Source organism: Photinus pyralis, unplaced genomic scaffold (assembly GCF_008802855.1).
Source record: "Photinus pyralis isolate 1611_PpyrPB1 unplaced genomic scaffold, Ppyr1.3 Ppyr1.4_LG7, whole genome shotgun sequence".
NCBI lineage: Eukaryota > Metazoa > Arthropoda > Insecta > Coleoptera > Lampyridae > Photinus > Photinus pyralis.
Window position 1 is genome coordinate 12167817 of NW_022170738.1, and position 21664 is coordinate 12189480.

Here is a 21664-nt window from a genome sequence, read left to right on the forward strand (position 1 = left end):
TTCTGTAACCATCATACCCTTCATCTCAAAGAGTTTCGGATGCTCTGGCAGTATCCATTTGGATTGTCGGTGCAAAGAATCGGTTACATGAGGTGATTACAAACGGTGGAAAAGGTTTAATTCATACCAACGGACTTCCTCTTCATAAAATACATGACCATTTAACCATTAGGTATAAAACCTACAAGTGATTGTCAACTTGGGCGGTCTAATAATGATGAACGATAGTGACACCTTAATAAATAAGTTGAAACGTCAATGTGACAATATTTAAACCCACTACTAATTTACGACCTGCCTTAATTTTGCTATGACGTCAGATAGTGTGACGAAAGGTTCAGCACCCTTGAAACAAAGTATACCACTGATCAATTTGCTACTTTCTGTCGCATAGGTAATCTACAACTTGTATTTGTAAATAAAATATTAACAACCGTACTAAATAATATAAACAAACAAGAAAATCTTAGGATGAAACAATCAGAAATCACTGGCGGGCTCAAAGAGCAAATGTCACCCACGTCATGGCACTCTATTTAAGCTTTGCGAATGGATGCTTCGTATATCTCGAAAATGACAATGTCTATAGTGTTCCTGCAATGGGGCTGCATATGTTAAACGTTACATGATAACAGGAGAAAATAAAACCATCAATTAACCATAAGTGGCCCGATGCAGTAGATTATTGCCACAACCTTACCACCAATGCCATCAGTTAACCATAAATCGGCCGTTGCTCATGTGTTTATTAGGTTTTAACGTACAAGTGGGGATGGTTGTAGGTTGTAGGGAATTAAATTTCCTTCTACATAGAATCATTGATAGGTGTGATTTTTATGCTTCGACAGTTAGACTTTACCTGTAACCAAAATGAAGTGAAATTTCGTGAGCGAAGATAATGTCCAATAGTCCAATTGGGATGTAGGGACAATTCCTGTCCATGACGATTGTCTACGTCCTCTTCATCTTCTGCTAGGATTGGGTGGAGAGATTAAACAGCTAGAGATAAAGAGAACGTATACGATCGTCGTAGATCTGAATTGGACATTATCTTCGCTAACGAAATTTCACTTCATTTATCCGTCAGAGCTCTATTATAATAACTAAAGTATACCTACTAAACTAAAAAGTTTACATATTTTGCAAGTTGGTGCAGAGAAATTCACTGTATGAATAAAATGCATTTTTTGACAAAAATAATTTTGTCCTGTTTTTAAATGAATTGTAAGGTAAACATTTAATGTTCGGTGGAATACAATTATAAATTTTTTTTGTCATGAAATCAAAACTATTTTGCGTTTTAGTTAATCTGCAATAAGGTACAGATATACAATGTTTGTTGCGAGTATCATTTTGATGAATATCCAATTTTTTTACAAATTTCTGCTCGTTACGTTTAGCAAAACAGAGGCATGTATGTATAAAAATACAGGGCAATGCGAGAATTTTATAACTAATGAATGCCTGACGACAATCTGCTTGAAATGGAAGATGAGCAATGATTCTTACACTTTTACGTTGAAGTTTGAATAGTGGTTTCCAACATGCATAGTAACCCCATACATTAATGGAATATGATAAGTGACCGTGTATAAGAGCAAAGTATGCAATCCTTAAAATTTGAGCAGTAACGTTTTCCGCTAATCTGCGTAAAACGAAAAGGTTCCTGCATATTTTTGCTCGAATAACTTCCGCGTGAGTATCAAAATTTAGTCGACAATCAATTGAAATTTCTAAAAAGGTGACATGGTTTAATGTTGGTAAGTTATGAGAACGTAATGATAATATCATTGATGCTGTTTTAGTGCTATTGATAGTTAACATGTTTGTTTCGCACCAAGTACTTGCCCGTTGAACCAATAAATCGGACTGATGAATTACCTGATCAATATGTTTAGACCCCACAAGCAATGTGGCGTCGTCAGCATAAAGTAGGCAATTGTCGCTGCTTGAAATATATCCCGGCATATCATTAATGTAAATTAAAAACAAGAGTGGCCCGAGAATACTCTCTTGTGGCACACCTTTAGTAAAACAAAGTTTTTCAGATAAAGTATTGTTAATTCTTACACACTGGAATCTATTTGTTAAGTATGATTGAATTAATAATTTGCTGGTCAAATTAAAATTGTATACTTTTTCTAACTTGTGTATTAAGATCTCATGCTGAACGCTATCAAATGCTTTTGACAAGTCTATAAAAATAGCGCGGGCGTACTCCCCTTTTTCAAAGTAGTCAAGAGTGAGCTTTACAAATTTGGCTATAGCGTCAGAGGTAGATTTTTCTCCACGGAAGCCAAATTGATTATTAGAAAAAAGATTGTTATCCTCAAAATATTTAGAAATTCTTTTGTTAATTAGTTTTTCAAATACCTTGGAAAATGTTGGCAAAATGGATATGGGCCGGTAGTTTGCAACGTTGTTGGTATCACCTTTTCCTTTCCTTTTAAGGAACATTGGATCTCCAGGCAAGGTAAATTTGTATCTTCTGTATGTAATAAGGCAACATTTCTTCGTTTACATCATACTTTTATTATTATTTGGGCAAAAGTCATGTGCTAAGGTCTTCATTGCAGATAACCCACAAAATGAACACAAATAGATTATAATAGTATATTAAGGTACAAGTGTATAATCAAGTCTTTAAAGCACGCGCAACGAGTTTAATGGTACGACGCGAAGCAGAGTGCCTTTAACGTTGCAAGTGCTTTAAAGACCAATTATACACGTGTATCTTATAGTATTTTTATTATACCTGCAGTTTAATTTAAAAATAGGAAATACAATGAAATCATATTGACGTTATACTCGAATACATGTCTAATTAAGTGGGCCGGGTGTTCGTAATTACACGATTGCCATGGAAATGTCACTTGACGTTTCCTTATAAAAATCATCGTCTTTGCGAATGAAACGATTTCCGTTGCAAAAGATAATACACCGTCCATTAAATCGCTTCTTGTAAAATCGAAAGAAAACTTGGTAGGTGTAAAATCCAAATCCAATAAAGCCCGTTATAAAGAATTTGAAAAGTTGTTTCCATAGATGAATAGGAAGTTACTTACGAATAAAGTTTTAAATGCATCGATAATGCTGGCATATGAAGGAAATGTCAAAGGTATTTAAATCTTCTATCTTTTGGTGCATTCATTCAAAACTTCAAACAATGCTGCGATTAAAAAGTGGAACAGATTTGGAAGCATACCCAAAATTACGCGCGTTTGTGAAAGCTTCAACCAAAGGGTAGGTACAAGCCAATGAAATGTTCCGTATTTACAGAAAGCGACCTAAGAGGATTTTTTATTTCACCCACATGCGACAGTTTCAAAAGTCATACTTGAGTATCATTACTTAGCAACTTTAAAGCACGTGTGTTTTAAAGGCCTTTTTTCGCGCGCATTTGAGTGCTTAAAACGGAGATTGTGATTCAGGTATAATAAAAAAGCGATTATTTTGTGTTCATGGGGTGTTGCTTTCAATGCAAAAATCACTTGAGTTAAATATACATTAAGCATCCAAATTGGCATATTGGTATCCCCTAAATGCACAATTTGGCGCGAAATCATCCCCCATGGTGACCGTATTGGTCGTTGTTGGGTGTTGTGATCGCGATCGCTATTACCAGGGTGGTCGTAGGGATCAAAAACTAACGTTGGCTGGTCTGAACCCCATTCACAACTTATGACTCAAATTATTTAGCTGTACAAGCGAGATCTTGAATAGAGGGTGTTACAGTTCTGTGAAATGAATGCATTTTTAGACTCATTTCTTCAGAATTATCTACTCTAAATCTAATACGAAATACCGATACGTAGTCAACGTCCATTTTTCCGTATAGTGTTCCTAAACTATAAAGAACGCTTGTCTCAAATGCTGTTTATTGTACATTTAAACGATTATCTACATGCTACAACTGCTTTTAACCCTGTTGCAACAGTTTTGACCTGCAATACTAGCATTCTGTTAGGTAAATGCCACTTTCTGTGCTACCGTGTACCTATAGATAGGAAAAATTCAATTTTTAACAGGTAGGGGACACTTATTAAAGTAGAACGCACAACGATGGGCATCACTTTAAAGAATAGTTTATGTGGTGGCAAAATTTGAATCTAAACATTCAAGTTGATGATGGTCCCTTGCCAAAAGTGAACGAGCTGCTAAGACAGAAGGAAAAACTACGAAATTGTACGACTGCTGTAGACAGTTGGAGTAAATCTCCCCTTATCAGTGATGTGTAGCATAAATTTTTGTCTATCTACCCCTAACTGATAATTAGGATAAATAAACTATATTTAAGCATGTTGATAGCATGACAATCGCGACCGAGGCGAATGAAACGGTTCTATTTATAAACGTAGTTCTATTCCTTATATAACAGGAAAGAAGAATGTCGATAATAAAATAGTAACGCGACTGTATAAAGGCATTTAAAGCACGTGCTTAATAATGTTTTGTTGATCAACATAGTTGGATAAGCAAGTATGAAGCGCAAGCACATGCACCTATTAGATTAAAATAATGGCATTTGTTGACATTTTGTATTGGCGGGCTGCTATTTAAAAGGCGCATGACCGGCCACCATTACATTTCCACGAAGGATGAAACGTTCATGCGCAGGAAATCAGTTGGTCGTGTCAGTGATTGTAGTGTGGACGTTTGTGTATTACGGCCGTACGTTAGAATTTTATTTACATGCACAAAAATTTATATATATAACTCAAAGGGTGAATAACTGTGTGTATATGTGACACTGTTTCAAGTGAACCTTCACTAAAAATAGCGAGTAAATGGATTAATCTCGTCGACATCATTCGAAAGTAAGTTTTTTTACACAACATCATTTTTGTAGGTCGCTGCTCCGAATATTTCTTATCAAGTCGGTCATGTGTCTATGCGCTCTTTTTACTACACTCATTGTGATCCAATCTTTCACTTTATTCCTTCCGACCAGATCAATTTCCCTCAATTATTTGCTCCAACATTTTTTTTAAATTCGTCTCCCCTCCTTCCCCACCCCAAAATGTATTTTACTGGGACGTATTCGATGAAATTGACCTCTTTAATCTAAAGAGTCAGGGTCATTCGTTTCCTTTTACTCTTCTTTTTTGGAGCCATTTTAATTTATTTAAATTCGAATCGATATTTTTCATTTGAGTAGTAGCTTGCAGCTTTCCCTTTTTTTCGTGTTTTTCTAACGGGCTTCGTTTTTATAATGTTAATGTTTATGAAGGATTTTTACTGTTCTTGTCGTAAAATCCTCAATAAAGTACAGCACATTTTTTTACGCTTAAAAGCGTTTTTTAATGTAGGTTGCTGATGTGCAAGGTGTTAATCTTTGTGTTGTTTCCTAATGAACTTATATATATTTTTTTACAGTCGGCACTTCTCGCAAATGGAACAATTATTATCGCTGTTAATGTTGTGCTTTGGGGAAAAATAAGCCGTCAGGATTTATTTTTGCCTTGAACGTAGAAAAAGCCAGACGAGCGGCAAACAAAACACGCTCGGTATGCATAACTGCTCTGTTAAATATGTCGTAGTAAAGGCACAAATGAGAGTTGCATTTGTTTATTTTGTTATGCCGGCATTGCCAATGGTTTAAACCGGAAGCCGATCCGAGTCGAAAGGTAGTCAATCAAAACCGGCACCGGTATGACAGCAATTAAATTTCCAACTGAGTTTATGATCATCTTCATAACAAAATTGTAAATTTAAAAACCCGCTGTAACCTATTTAATTTATGGCACTTAAAGTCACTTTCAACTTGAAGCACTGTCACTAAATAAAAGTTCTGAAGCGTGTCACCGTTAGCTGCAGTACCGGTTAAAATTGTGTGTAGAATTTTATATTGCAACCAATGATTACTTTACTATTAGGTAATTTCGTTATAACAAATTTCATAAGACGCGTCAACAAAAAACCACTATCACGTGTTGACAAAGGGACTGATCGGAAGTGGTTTCTGATTCGGTACTCAATAATGAATCGCTATTATTTTATCCTTTCAAGGATCAAATGTTCGTCTCACATGTTTACTCAATTTTACTATACACCTCGCACTCGCTATACACTAAAGACGCTTGAATTACACGGCACTAGAATTTACCAGTCCCTTTTGACGTACATATATAATTTAGACGTACCGTTGCGAATAGTTTCTTTGCTTAAAATCGACTGAGATCCCTTTACAAGAAGACCGAGTATAGTGTTAATGCAGTTCTGTTTATCTCGCCAACACCTGCATTTCGATAATGAAATCGAGGGTTCGTTTATGTCTTTTAACCTGCCACATATATCAGATACTAAATTTAAAATATTGAAATTAAAATCCTTCTATTTTATACTCGATTTTATATGTTCCTTTACCGAGGATATCTACAAAATTGTTTTTACAGCGCGCGTTTCGAAGTATACTAGCTTTATAATATACCGTTTGATATAAAAGGCTTGCTTAATGGAAAAATTTCGTTCTAACAGTAATTAAAAATTTAAACATTTCGAACTTTTAATTGAGGTTCTATTTACACCCACATTTGAAAATTGTTTATAGGGGCAAAATAAAATGGTAAAAGGATTGGCTGGACTCCCATGTCCAACAATCCCAAGTGCCATTACTACTTCTATTTAAAGCAATAATTGATGTACAGTTCAGTCTATTTTCTTAACAAATCACAATCTAACGAGTTTAGGTTGATAAAAATCGTCACGGCATCCTCATTCCGTATTCCTTATTCCCCATCTTAGATCTACTTAAATTGTTGTGCTTGGCATCTGCAGCGTGTCTACTAATTTGACTGAATTTTTATGATTTCTTCCAAATACACTCACAATAGGTATACGATTCTAGATAAGTTTAAAAAAGGATCTTTAAAACCGAGGGGGAAATCCCAGATAGAAATTCGTACACCAAACATCCATTCAATGGAAGTAGATCCATGGATATGCCCCAGATATCTTCGGAAATCCTTGATGGCCATCCTTTGCTCAGGTTTTCAAGGATATCCTCGAGGATATCCTTGGGGTCTCGATGAATATCCTCGGACATCCATTATATTTCTCTGTAAATCCGCCAACATCTTCGAATTCCGCCTTTATAAAGATACCCGTACTAGACTCGGTACTAGGATTTAGAATCCAAAACAATTCGTACTTTTTCGATCAGACTTCTCAATCAAAAGTTATAGACTAGAAACCAATTTCGAAAGAAAATTCAAAGGGCTGTAACTTTTAAACTAGTAGCCCAATCTTGGAACTGTTTGAAATTATGGATTCTACAGGCCACATTCTATAAGAAAATTTTTTTTCCGGGTCGATCTGAGACAATTTTTTCTTCGGGCCTCAAAAAAAGGCAGTGTATAACCTTCCTTTTTTACCAAAAATCGACTGCACCAAAATTTCTCGGGAAAACACTTTTTCTTATAAATTTTGGTGCGTAGAATCCTAAACAATTCCTACTTTTTCGATGAGACTTCTCAATCAAAAGTTATAGACTAGAAACCAATTTCGAAAGAAAATTCAAAGGGGTGTAACTTTTGAACTAGTAGCCCAATCGTGGAATTGTTTGAAATTATGGATTCTACAGGCCACATTCTATGAGAAAATTTTTTTTCCGGATCGATCTGAGACAATTTTTTTTTCGTGCCTTAAAAAAGGCAGTGTACAACCTTCCTTTTTTACCAAAAATCGACTGCACCAAAATTTCTCGGGAAAACACTTTTCCTTATTAATTTTGGTGCGTAGAATCCAAAACAATTCGTACTTTTTCGATCAGACTTCTCAATCAAAAGTTATAGACTAGAAACCAATTTCGAAAGAAAATTCAAAGGGCTGTAACTTTTAAACTAGTAGCCCAATCTTGGAACTGTTTGAAATTATGGATTCTACAGGCCACATTCTATAAGAAAATTTTTTTTCCGGGTCGATCTGAGACAATTTTTTCTTCGGGCCTCAAAAAAAGGCAGTGTATAACCTTCCTTTTTTACCAAAAATCGACTGCACCAAAATTTCTCGGGAAAACACTTTTTCTTATAAATTTTGGTGCGTAGAATCCTAAACAATTCCTACTTTTTCGATGAGACTTCTCAATCAAAAGTTATAGACTAGAAACCAATTTCGAAAGAAAATTCAAAGGGGTGTAACTTTTGAACTAGTAGCCCAATCGTGGAATTGTTTGAAATTATGGATTCTACAGGCCACATTCTATGAGAAAATTTTTTTTCCGGATCGATCTGAGACAATTTTTTTTTCGTGCCTTAAAAAAGGCAGTGTACAACCTTCCTTTTTTACCAAAAATCGACTGCACCAAAATTTCTCGGGAAAACACTTTTCCTTATTAATTTTGGTGCGTAGAATCCAAAACAATTCGTACTTTTTCGATAAGACTTCTCAATCAAAAGTTATAGAGTAGCTAAACCAATTTCGAAAAAACATTCAAAGGGCTGTAACTTTTGAACTAGTAGCCCAATCTTGGAACTGTTTGAAATTATGGATTCTACAGGCCACATTATATAAGAAAATTTGTTTTCCGGGTCGATCTGAGACAATTTTTTTTTCGTGCCTTAAAAAAAGGCAGTGTACAACCTTCCTTTTTTACCAAAAATCGACTTCACCAAAATTTCTCAGGAAAACACTTTTTCTTATTAATTTTGGTGCGTAGAAACCAATACAATTCGTACTTTTTCGATCAGACTTCTCAATCAAAAATTATAGACTAGAAACCAATTTCGAAAGAAAATTCAACGGGCTGTAACTTTTGAACTAGTAGCCCAATCTTGGAACTGTTTGAAATTATGGATTCTACAGGCCGCATTCTATGAGAAATTTTTTTTCCGGGTCGATCTGAGACAATTTTTTTTTCGTGCCTTAAAAAAAGGCAGTGTACAACCTTCCTTTTTTACCAAAAATCGACTTCCCCAAAATTTCTCAGGAAAACACTTTTTCTTATTAATTTTGGTGCGTAGAATCCAAAACAATTCGTACTTTTACGATCAGACTTCTCAATGAAAAGTTATAGGGTTGATGATCATACCAAGAGACTTGATATGCCAATTTCTGTGTAATGAATTTTCCGAGGAATTTTTTGTTCTGTGCTCCTCATACAATTACTTTTTGAAGAAGTCACGTTATGTTAAACATTCAGGTTCCTGATAAATGATTCTTAGGGATAAATCAACGTACTAGGTCACTGAGATGTCGGCTTCTGTAAAATAACTTTTATTCTCTGCTCCTTTGGAGAAGAAGTCGAAACTCCTGACATGCTAGTTTCTGTTAAAGGAATTTCCTGTTCTGTGCTCCTGATACAATTATTTTTTGGAGGAGATTAATTTTTCCTCGTGATAATCACCATTCACCATACTCTGCGATTGAGATGCGGTCTTCTGTAAAGTGATTTTTTTAAATATGTATTCCTGCTTAATTAATTGCAACCTTTGTATTTTGTTGTAGTATGTTTAGGTATCGTGTATTTTGTTGTAGTATGTTTAGGTATCGTGTACAGGGTTCTGATATTGCTAACAGCAAAGTAAAAATTTAAATAGATATTCTGGAACAAAGGTGAATCAAATTATGTAATATAGCAGACTTGAGTGAAAAACTATTTTCTATTTTGAGAAAACCAAGGCTATGTGGCGTAATATGCTGAAATCTGTGAATATTGTTGTGAGAAAATGTTGGATATACTTATATTTAGATATTGAGGCCATCATTGGACTCAACACTAGAGCCTAGCTTCGGCTTCTGCCTCGGCTTCTGCGTTTGCGCCGCCTCGCTTCGCTACCTTACAAAGTTCTGAAAGTTTCATACCGAGCGATAAGAAATACTCACCGAGATACTCACTTCAAGAATGTTTAATGAATTCTAGGGAATTTTTGAGATAATTATATAAAAATAAAATATGCCACAGCCTGAAAAAGAATTCCAAATGAATTCCATAATAATTTCTTGAATTCTATAAAAATTATATGAGATTCAAGGGGTTGTACACCAGAATTCCACAGTGCTTTGCTCTTCTCAGGGCGAACTTATTTCGAATAATACCTCAACTGTTTCAGTAGAAACCCAGATCGAAAAACTTTGAATTAAGCCTCTCTTGTAGCTAGATAGCATCGCCTTGCGTTTTGCCTCGGGTTTTGCTTAAATTTAGCGTAATGTATTCGGAACGCTGAGGTCAAGACTTAATTTAAAATGCAAAGGGATTTATAATTTAAGTCCTCCCGGAAAAATGGATTTAAAACATTCTTGCAAGTGATTGGCAGATTCATCGATTTCATTTGTTTTAGTTAAATTGTATCGACGCAATTACTTCCAAGCTCTAAAGAAAGTACTTATGCCATTAACACAGAAAACGGTTTGTATAATTAAAATTTAAATTAAGGCAATTCGAAACGGAATTACAGAGGTAATTTAGAAAGTAATAAATATGGGACAGCGAAAAATTAAAACTCCTCCGACAATTTTTTACCCTTTCGATATTGCATACAGTAAATTATTTGTATAATAGTTAAATAATAAATAAAATTAAATGTTATCTACTGAAGCACAACTTCTCTTGGTTCGAGGTTTGTTAACAGTATATCTTGATATCTCTAGGCCACAATACACATGACCACCACTTTCTGGGCATAGAAAATTTGAATAAAAAAATTGCTGGGGGTTGTTCTATTGTGAAAAGAAAACCATTGTAAAGAATCTTTAATACGGACTACTGGGTGTCCCAGTTCGAGTATGATTGCATGCATACTTTTTATTATCAAAGATGAGGATTAATCTACAGTTTTGTGTGATGGTAAATACTCCGTTTATAAAATTAGGAAATGCAGGTCTGATTAGACGACTATTAACAACTTTTTTTAATCACAATATAGTATGTTACAGTGTTTTATTTTCTTGTTAACGATAACAGATAACTCATGATTGACTAAAGAATACTTCAGTAAATTTAATTGTCAATTTTATTAGTAATCAAACCTATTTGATTAAAATAAAAAAAATAATAATTACAATTATCGGTATTCTTCATTAATTCATAGACTTACATTGTTGAACGGGAAATTAAAATAAAAAAATGTAGTATGGCGCCACTGTCCTAAAAGAAAGTTATGCCACACACACTCGCACAAGTTTCTTAAGAGTACCCAATGGCTGCCCAGAAATCATGGAGTAATATTCCTCGTGAATTCACAATTTAGCAACATCTTGAGAACATTTGTCATTTGAAGCAAACACATACCTAATAAACCATGGCAGAGGTTTTTTTACGGGCAGGAAGTATTCAATCTCTGTAAGTATCTGAACGGAAACATTATAGGGAATGAAAATATAGAAAATTTCTTATTGGTTTTAAGTAGTGTCTCCTTCAATTTTAAATTAGTTGTCACAGTTTAAAGCAGGTGGTTTTGATCCAAAAAAACTCAAATTTATTCGCAGTTGATGCGGTTCGACGACGTTCAACAAGTACTTATCACCGGTTCCTTATAAAATGCAGAGAGAATCTCCTTCCCGCAAAATATTCATTCTCTATTTTAAGGACCTTTAAAAGTAACTACATGCATTGCGCAACAACGAACATCCTAAAGTTTTAAAAATAACCCACCCAACTTCTGTTTCAAAAATAGCACTAAGAGATCACGAAGCTCTCCTTACGCCCAGCGCCACGGATGCCGGTAAGATGTTAATTTTTCTAACTTTGTACCCAAAATCCTTGACGTTAGGTCGTCGTATTCTCTGTATATAAGCTATTTTTCCGTGCGTATGTGGGAACCGGGACAATTTAATGTGTATTTTTATAAACTCGCTTGGCATAATCTACAAATATATGTCCGCCTCCCTTTGGGCCACCGCGCAACAATTGAAACGTTACTCAGCTAATGAATTGAAATTTGCATAATTTCAACATAAACAAAATAGCAACGACGACAACTATGGCTATTAGTGTCTATGATGGAACATCTTTTTAACCTGATAACCTTGTACTAAATTTGCTTTAAAAAGTTTTACGATCGTTAAAGGTCGCCACCAATTTTAGAACTTTGTTATTTGATTATTTTACTTCGTTCTTGTTATTGTATTGCGGGTAGGACGCGTTTATCCACCGAGGATACAACTGAATTTGGGACACAAAAGGAGGGTACACATAAATGCAGAGCTGAACAGTACAAATACTTCTTTCCTGTGGTGTACGCTAGGGATCTATGATTGAGCCTGTGTTATTCAACTTTTACTGTAAATGACCGTTGACGAATTGATTGCAATGGCGTTTAATTAAATTAAAAAAAGAGGTATGGTGGATTAATTCCCTTCCTCGCTTAAATTCCCATCTGATTGTTGAAGATATTTTCCGTTATAGTATGAATATTATTATTTCCTCTTGAGATGGGAATAAATGTGAAGCGTGTATAATGCGGAAAAATTGGAACATTGATCAATGACTGATCTCGCGATTGCAAACTTTTCCGTCCACGCACATTATCTAGCAATGTAGGCAACGCTTTGGTAATTTATCCATTATGGGCAGAAGCAATAAAATAAAGACATTTGTGTATGTCAATGGGTTTAATATCGAGCATAAATTAAATTTGATTTCCTTCGGCCAAGCCTCTGCGCAACCAATAAATGATGAAAAAGATATCGACCTCATTTTTATCCCGGCTTCGTCGGTTTCTTGCAGTTTAAGCTTGAAATCTCGCCTACACTGCATTCGGATTTTGAGCTAAGGCTCCATCGATTTTGCGTTAACCAGGCAAAACGGAATTCCAAAAAAAAAAACAGATTTGCATTCGCACGACAGCAAAAGACGCACAATTTCTCATTGTTGTTCAGCTTCCCTGTATTTATAATAAACAAGATCGGAGTGTACTTATTTGCCGTTAACGCCGTGGATAATCTATAAATCTTTACGCATGGACGAGTTTGCTTACGGGAATTTCGCAAGTATTTCTTATGCAGGATCGTATTTTTAAATTTTCCTGCTTTGATGTCAAGTGCACCAGCTCATTATTTCATCCAGAATTGGGTTTAGTTGCGCCGCATGCTTGAAAGCCGTAGTCGTTAACCCGATTCTTCAAGTAGTTCAAGTTCTCGCCACCGGTACGTCGATAATCTCGAGAGTTTCGCGATTTCTTGCCGCAAGTGGTTTCGTCCAACTTCATTGGTTTGCATGTTCGAACAGATTGTGTTAACGTTCTGACAACCCCTTTTTCTAACCGTTGCCATGTTTGCATATAGATAGTGTGCAATCTCAACAACACGGAAGTAGGTATTTCTAGATCTGATCAGTCTAGAGGTATTGCAGCTGTACTTCGCAATTATACAGGGTGTCCATTATATATGGAATATAGCGAGGAATATAGTGTATATCTCGGTAACTGTCGAAAATATACCAACTTTTTCTATTTGAAAGTTGATTAAGATTTTATTTCCCATAATAAGGCAGCATTCAGTTGTTTTTATTGCAGAAAACAAATGAGTAACGAAAAACAATTGAATTGTTTTAAATGGTAGTTTACCTTTTCATTAGGCTCATTTGACAGAGATTTTTTTCTCTTTTCGATGATAGAACATGTTAGTGGCTTTATTCAAGAAACTTTTAAAAAAAAATTTATTATAATTAGATCAATAACATTAATCCAGATATCCTACACCAAAATAAAACAAATGAACGGTAACAAAACGAAATTAGCAGTAATGGTTTTCATCGTAATGAATGTTCAAAATGGTCACCATGAACTGCAAGGCAGTTTGCATGACTTATCACAAAAAGCTTCAAATAAAAATTACTTCGACACGGGTACTAACGTGTTACGTCATTGAAAAGAGAAAAAACAACCTATCAAATGAGTCTATAATGAAAATGTGCATTTCTATTTAATAAAAATCAATTGTTTTTCGTTATTCATTTGTTTTCCGAAATAAAAACAATGAAATGGGAAATAAAATGTTAAACAACTTTCATAAAGAAAAATTTTGTATACAGTTGATATTTACCGAGATATATACTAGCTCTAGCTTACAAATGAAAAGTTTATTGAGTGCTTGTTGGTACCAAAAGATTTATACTGCCACATCGGCGCCACATCTATACATCGCAGTTACATTACAGGCGTTGGAGACAATTAGATCTTGCAAGTCAACATAATGGCGCTATTTTGTCGCGGGAAACTGTTAATGAACTGTTTGAGAAAATTTTCCACAAGAATTACGTTGCTTGGCTGTTTGTACTTAAGCTCGTACTTAAGCTTCGATCTAGGTTTATGCTTGTTTATAAAGAAAGGCTTTTTCTATAAGAATTCGGATGCAATGCTGCATGCTATTCACGTTACATATAAGTAAATGTGTTATTCTAATAGAATTTTCGTAAAATGTAAAATCGTGATTTTCCCATTTCCATGGGAATTTCGAATTTCGCGTTTGGCTAACTCAGAAACTTTCGCGGGCACGTCCAAACCATTTCCCAAAGTTTGATCGCAAACAGATAAATGGTTTAGGTAGGCTGCAGACACAAATCATCAGATCATGAAAATCGGTCCAGCCCTTCTTGAGTTATAAAATGGTATAACTAACACGACTTTGTTTGATATATTAAGATGTGTTTTAAAATTTTAATATTGGATTTGTACTTGGTGTAAAAATCACAATGGTCACATTTTAAATTCTGAGCAGGTCGATGTTAAGATATGCTTTAAGACGGGATTTATGTTTATGTTTATCCTTGGTGATATTATGTGTTAATAAATGTATTTTATAATTAGATTTATCACTCGCTGCATAGTCGCACTGGACACATTTTCAATTTAATTAAATCTTAAATGAGAGACCCTATATGTGACCTTACGTACTTATTAAGAATAAGTTAAATCCAAAAATGTTTCACGATCAACATCTAAATCTTTCGCAACCAGTGATTTAGCACACTTTGCGTCTCTTCACAAAGCCAATGTTATGCAGTACTCAATAGTAGAGTGCTACCTAGTTAAACACTGTTTGTGCTGTTAATATGAAATGTTATTTCTCCATCTCTTTTTATTAACATTTTATGCCTACGTCCGCTACAAAAATTCTTCACGTGGCTTTACAATTTGCCATCTACTCACCATTAACGAGGAGATAATGTATGCGGCGAGGTATACTACAACTAAATTTTCAAAAATGCAAAATCAAAAAAATACTACGATTTTCGCCATGGCGAATAAAGTTAGCGCATTTTCCAATAATTGATCAGTACTTCCAGAACGGTCATGTGACGGACTATTTATGTGTACACCAAGGTAAATAAGAAGTCTACGCAAACGCACACCTGATTTTTACAATATGCGATGTGCTTGTATTTACTAGAAGCATATGTAATTAAAATTTAAAAAAAAAATTTCCTTGGTTTAGGTGCCATAAGCTACCGAATGCAAAATTAGGCACGTTTTCAATTGGTCTTTCTTAAGAGCTCGAGTCCACATACTTCTTGCAGCGACCATATTACGAATAACAATGACCGGAACACAAATATGGGGAATAAGAGGGGAAGTATAATATAACTCTGACCGATCGACGCAAGCTTCGCGTGCAACGCCGGCTTTAGGAAAATAAAATCGAAGGAAAGATAAGATTAAAGGTTTTGATGTAATAAAAGTGTACGAAAAGCTACGAAAATAGAAAGAAGTAATGCAATTTAAGAAAATGTGATTAATAAAAGTGGGTACTTTAATTAAAGGTGAAGGCAGGCACATTAAAACAATTGGTTTCTTAAACGAGCATGCAAATAACATTTCAGAAAATGAAGGGATGCTAGGAAAATATAAGGAAATTTTAGGAACTTACTAGACAGTTTATTACGAAAAACCTAAAAACTTAGTGAGAAGTAGTGAGTGCTCCCTTGAATTGAATAATATATTCGTTTCCTCACAGTTATATAAGGAATTAAGAGAAAATTCTGGGGAAATGAGCAAAATGTATCAATTTTTGAGAAAATAGTCTAAGGCAGTGCAAGAAAATTTGGGGGAATAAGCTGGGAAATGTAAATATAACGTATTGGACGAAATTTTATTGTTTGGGGATATTCTTGACTAGCTCTATTAATCTTTCTTAGTAAATGCGCACATTAAAGCATTCTTTCTGCTTCAGCTAATATTTCAGGGAGAGTGTTTCACAAATAAGAGATGTCTACGCACGCCAATCAATTTTTGAAAGGCGATTTCAATTTGCTTTTATAGGAGGTATCTTCCGCTGAACTTTCGGATGAATGCGGCCACAAATAAGAAATGTAAGTCTGCGTATGCACAGTAGTCAATTTTTAATGTGCGTTCATGTTACTTTTTAGGAAATGTTCGGGAAACTCCCACCATAAATAAAAAAGTTGTATTTTACGCATGCGCAATCCATTTTTTGACACATGGTATCCATTTGTTTTTATAGGGACCACCCTTATATCATAAATGTACATAGATATTTATTTATTTATTTACATAGCCCCCCATTTACATTCAATAAGGAGCATCTGTAGCACACCGCACATGCGCAATAGCACGAGACTACCGCGAATTTAAAATGTGCCCAGTGTAACTATGCAACAAATGATAAATCTAATTATAAATCACATTAACATACAAGATCACCAAGGTGCTCAGTCCGCTTTCGGCACCAAACATAAATCCAGTCTTAAGGCACATCTAAAATGTATCAAGACCGGTGGTAATTTTTAATTTCTGATAGAATGACACCAATACTAAGTCTGCAAGTGATGTAGTTCCGGAGCCTTTGCGACTCAGACAGACAGACAGACATCAAGAGCGCAAAAGTGCACTTTTTATTTTTTGAAAGATGTTGTACAGGGTGGTTCAAATTGGACACTTTCTTATAGAAGCACCCTTTATTTTAAGAGATAGAAAAAAATGGACCTAGGTGTCAGGAGCTCAATTTTAAAGAGAAAATCACTGGCACAAACAGAATTCGGCCATCTCTAATCTTTTAAATAAAAAAAAAATAAATGCATAATAATTATTAAAGATAATCGGCGAAATCTTTATTAGGACACTTTTTTATGTAAAATCCATCGCGATTCACAGTTTTTATACAGAGTGTTTAGTTTTTCTTATACGACCCTAAACTAATTTTACGGACCACCCTATATATTTTGAAGAGTGTAAAATTTCAAAAAATTTTTTGATACATCACTTGTATTTATATTAAATATTATTTGCAATATTACTTTTTATACATTAAAATATTTTTACTGCAGAAATCTACGTTTCCATGGCGAACAAAAGATGACAGGATCGTTTAAAATGACAATTTCTTGGTTATTTGGAAATGTTTATTAGTTCGAAATATTTTTAATTTCAAATAACACAAAAACCAAATGACTTAAAAAGTTATGTAAATAAAACAAATGTGATATAATATATAAATAAATGATGCAGATAACCAAGAAATTGTAGTTTTAAACAATCCTTCCAATAAAAATATTTTAATATCTAAAGTGCAATATTAGGCAGTGATTTTCCCCTGAAAATCTCGTTTAAAATTGAACTCGAGACATTTAGGTCAATTTTTTTATATCTCTTAAAATAATGGGCGTTTCCATAAGAAAGTGTCCAATTTGGACCACCCTGTGCAATACTAGTTGAGCTATTTTTTGAAAATTGCGCAAATGGTGGCGCTATGGCGTGCCGAGAGTGCAGTTGAGTGAAAAATTAATTAACCATGCCGAGAAATTGCTCTTAAATTGTTTGTTCGGAGTTGTCGTGGTCGCCGGGTCCATATTTACCCTAGAAATTTCCCGGGGATGCTCAGAGGCGGCTCTACAGGGGCGCAGTGGGGTGAAAAATTTAGTCTGCAATTTGCCAGAGCATCCCCGGTTCATTTCGAGGGCAGATATGGACTCTGTGCTCCAGAAAACCCCCTAGTAATGATTTCTAAGGCTTTTCTCCAGCTTTTCATATATGTATGTTTATAATTTTGCAAATAATGATGAATAATGAACACATTGTTTGCACCCCTTACGCATTTTTCAAAACGTACAGATCGTAATTTTGTTAGTCACCCAGATTGTGGGATTTTACGCCCAACGGAAATTTTGTGCGACCTACGAGACCAAAAACGAAATGAATTTTCGCCTTATTGAACCGTTTTGAGATTAAGCAAAATTTGATTTGCTGATCCAAGAAGTCATGAATGTGACCAAAGTTAGAAAACCATCTTCCGTTGCTAGTTTGGGGAGGTTGCTAACTTTTCTCACCCTTAATTTTATTGAAATGAGGCTGACCTCTGTCAGTACGCAATGTCACCCCAAAACTCTCTCATCATACGAAGACGATTTCTCCGAAAAGCAATGAAAGAGACAATTTCCGAAACTTCCCAGAACCTGCGGCTAAAAGGCAGCATTGTTCGCGCGAGATCAACCAAGACGAGGGGTTTTTGGTGGCGAGACAACAATAGGAAGATGCATTATCGGTTATGTCGCTTTTCAATTTGCGTCACGTTTCCATGGCGGATGATTAGGCCATTAATCACAGTCACGCCAAGACAAAAATTGAAGCGACCTTGAATATTTCGATCTGTGACCTGTACGATTAATGCCACTTAATAATAATGGCAAAACATCATCCAACAGATGTAATTGAAAATAGAATCCACCAAAAAAAAGCGCTAACCTTGCCATAATTGCGGTCGAGACACTGAAATATAAACAGATTTAATTGTGCCGCGAAAAAAAACATACGCACGTTTTTTAATCTGAATTTCAGAGTCTGGTCGACTTCCTTCCCGAAGTTATCGCGTCCCGACTTCCCAACTGTAACAATTTTAAATGCGGTCCTGGAAGCGTCCAAGGAATAAGCGGGTCGTTTATAAATAGAGAAAGCGCGCGCGGTCGATATAGGCGCCTACTCATTTTTTTAAATAAAAACTGAATGAGAAGACCGTTACAGCCACTGTCCTATTTATTGCTCTATCGAAAAATTGTTTTAAATTCGAATCAGATGCGGCGAGATCGATAAATTTTGTCACTTGCCACGGGGAAAAAAAAGTAGGTGCATGACCGAGTTATGCATCAGTGTGGTCGTTCGTTTATTTTTTCCACGCTTGTGAAATTTATGTTGTTTTTTTCTCGATTTCACTGGCGATGACACAATTTTTATCGTTTCAAATACCGAAATCCTTTTTTAAGAAGTGTGATGCATTCCAATCGGATATTAAGATTCGCTGTGGGGAATTTATAGTCGAGATTTCTTAACATTTTTATGTGCGTTTGAGTAAATGATGCGAAAGGGCTTGTAATTTAGTGGTTCATCAAACAAAATTATGGAATCGTGAAGGGCGCCAAACGATTTGTTGGATTTTCCATACAGCCTTTTGCCCTTTGCTATCGCTGTATAAAAATTGTGTCAATATTTGAAGATTATAAAGTAAGCCTACAAGCACCCCATCCGACGAGGGTTGGATGTGGATTTCTTTGCAAACAGACCTGGTATATAAGTTCTGGTTAGCATTTTTAGTATTGAACTGGGGTGTTCTTAAGGATTGATTACTGAATGAGTCACACATATAGTAATAATAAAAAAACCAAAAGATAAGCGTGGATGAGCCCACCGGAAAATTAAACAATTATAGGTTCAGGTCAACACTGTTTTACTGCCTGTAACTGTTAAATTTAGTATTTATTTTTTGGTTTTTGTGTGCCATTAGGATGCCTGAGTTACAAATTTAGTATATTTTCATAACTCGTAAGCGAGTGATTTGATTATGTTCACTATAACTACGAAAGGTTGTCAAATTTCCTTGGCAATCTGTATTTTCTTGAATTTCATCAGGACTGTATTAATTTTTTTAAAATTACGATAGTGATACATTCTTCATCCATTTCTCTAGAACTCGCACGAGGTTTTTTACTACAAATTTTTAAGATGGCGGACCCCTCAATGGGAACTAGACGGATTTTATAATAAAAGTTTTTAGTTCTGCAAAAATCAAGATCATGTCAAATGCGAAGAAATTACAATTTCTAAAAATTCGAAGTTCTACGCACTTCTATAGTTTTGAATAAATTTCCGAATTATTATTTTTCATTTTGGAACAATACTTAACACATTTGTTTTTATTTATTTTTTAATCTGTTTGAAAAGGTATCAAAAAACAAATAACACTTTTGAAGCTCTTCAAGATGGCGCCCACAGATTTTCATTGCGACGTTTCGTCTTTGAGAAACCGTAATCAACTTTATATTTTTTATAGACCTCGAAAAAAGTACATACTGTATTGCGTAGCGTTTATAATTAATTACTAATACAACGATGTATGGCACAATATGATTCATTATTATGTCATTTACAGGAACCATCAATGAATTATTTTGACATTTGTCAACGCCTACTACACGATAATGCTCGCGATAATGTTAAAAATTGTTTATGATTTAAATCAGAAAAAAGGTTCGTTATTAATTTTTTAATATTTTGGCGCAGTAGGCGTTGAGAAAATGTTAAAATGATTCAATGCTGGTTTCATTAAATGACATATCTAGTAAAGAATCATATTGTGCCATACATTCGTAATAAAAAATTCTACTCAAAAAGTCAATAGAGTATGTACTTTTTTTCTGGTCCATATAAAAATATGAAGTTGATGGTGGTTACTCAAAGACGAAACGTGGCAGTAAAAATCTATGGGCAACATCTTGTGGAGTTGAAAATGTGCCTATGAGGAAGAGTTATTTGCTTTTTGATATCTTTTCAGAATCAGAAAAAAATAACGAATTCAAAATTTATTTGTGAACTTGGAAAAAACGACCGAATATCATCGTTCTAACCCGACAGTAAAAAATTTCGTATCGTATTTTTAGACACTACATATGGAAAGTGTCGCAAAAATCAGTACTTATACAAAACAAGCATTAAGTTGTAACTCCAGACTGTACCGTGTGTCCTATTTCGGTTGAGACTGAACTGAATCTCAGCTGTTGTTAAAGATATAGAAACTTGCGGTTTTCGCGACCCTGTGCAACTTTTTTATGAAACGTTTAATAACAAATATAATCAATCGGAGTTTTTCAGAGGTACAAGGTGAAAACGAAAAGTTTGACTTTTTGAGATATTATCATATCTTGCTACCCATGTAAAGATAGAAAAAAGGTAAAAACTGACTGTTTTAGATATTTTTACATAGAATCCTGTGGTGTGGTCACAATATTTTTTGAACCACCTTTTGTGAGATTTCCCCTAACTTAGCATTTTTTAAATGTAACACCCTGTATATCTTGATCTCAATGTTGTGCGTTCTTTTTCCTGATGACATTGATGTATCACAATACGAACCATGAACTAAAAATAATTTTTTTCCGGTTTTTAAATAGTAAGCCATGGATTAAATTTTGTTTAGTTTATTGTATCCATGGTAACCATGAAGGCAGCCGATACCAATCAATAAAAATGACTGACACAGGGTGTTGCATTAAATCATGAACTTGTAGAGTAAATGCAATTGGAACTGGCAAGAAAATTCCAATTGCTAAAATATGAAACATCTCATTACTCTGTTATTAGTTCAAGCGAAGCCTACGATTACGTAAGTACGATACTTATACTTAAGTATCATAGTCTTCGGTTCAAAATAAAGGAAAGTTTCTAAAATCCATGAAGAGTCTTTCATTTTTTTGGAAATTCATCATCATGCGGTTTTAAAATTT

At 34.8% G+C, this 21664-nt stretch overlaps 1 long non-coding RNA gene across 1 annotated transcript in view; it reads left to right on the forward strand.

Annotated features, from left to right (window-relative positions):
- The first annotated feature begins 4598 nt into the window (after nucleotides 1–4598).
- Nucleotides 4599–21664, forward strand: part of LOC116177072 — a 52179-nt gene continuing 35113 nt past the window's right edge. Inside the window, exon 1 of the long non-coding RNA XR_004146596.1 lies at nucleotides 4599–4817. This is a non-coding gene — a long non-coding RNA (uncharacterized LOC116177072). The remainder of the gene's footprint in view (nucleotides 4818–21664) is intronic.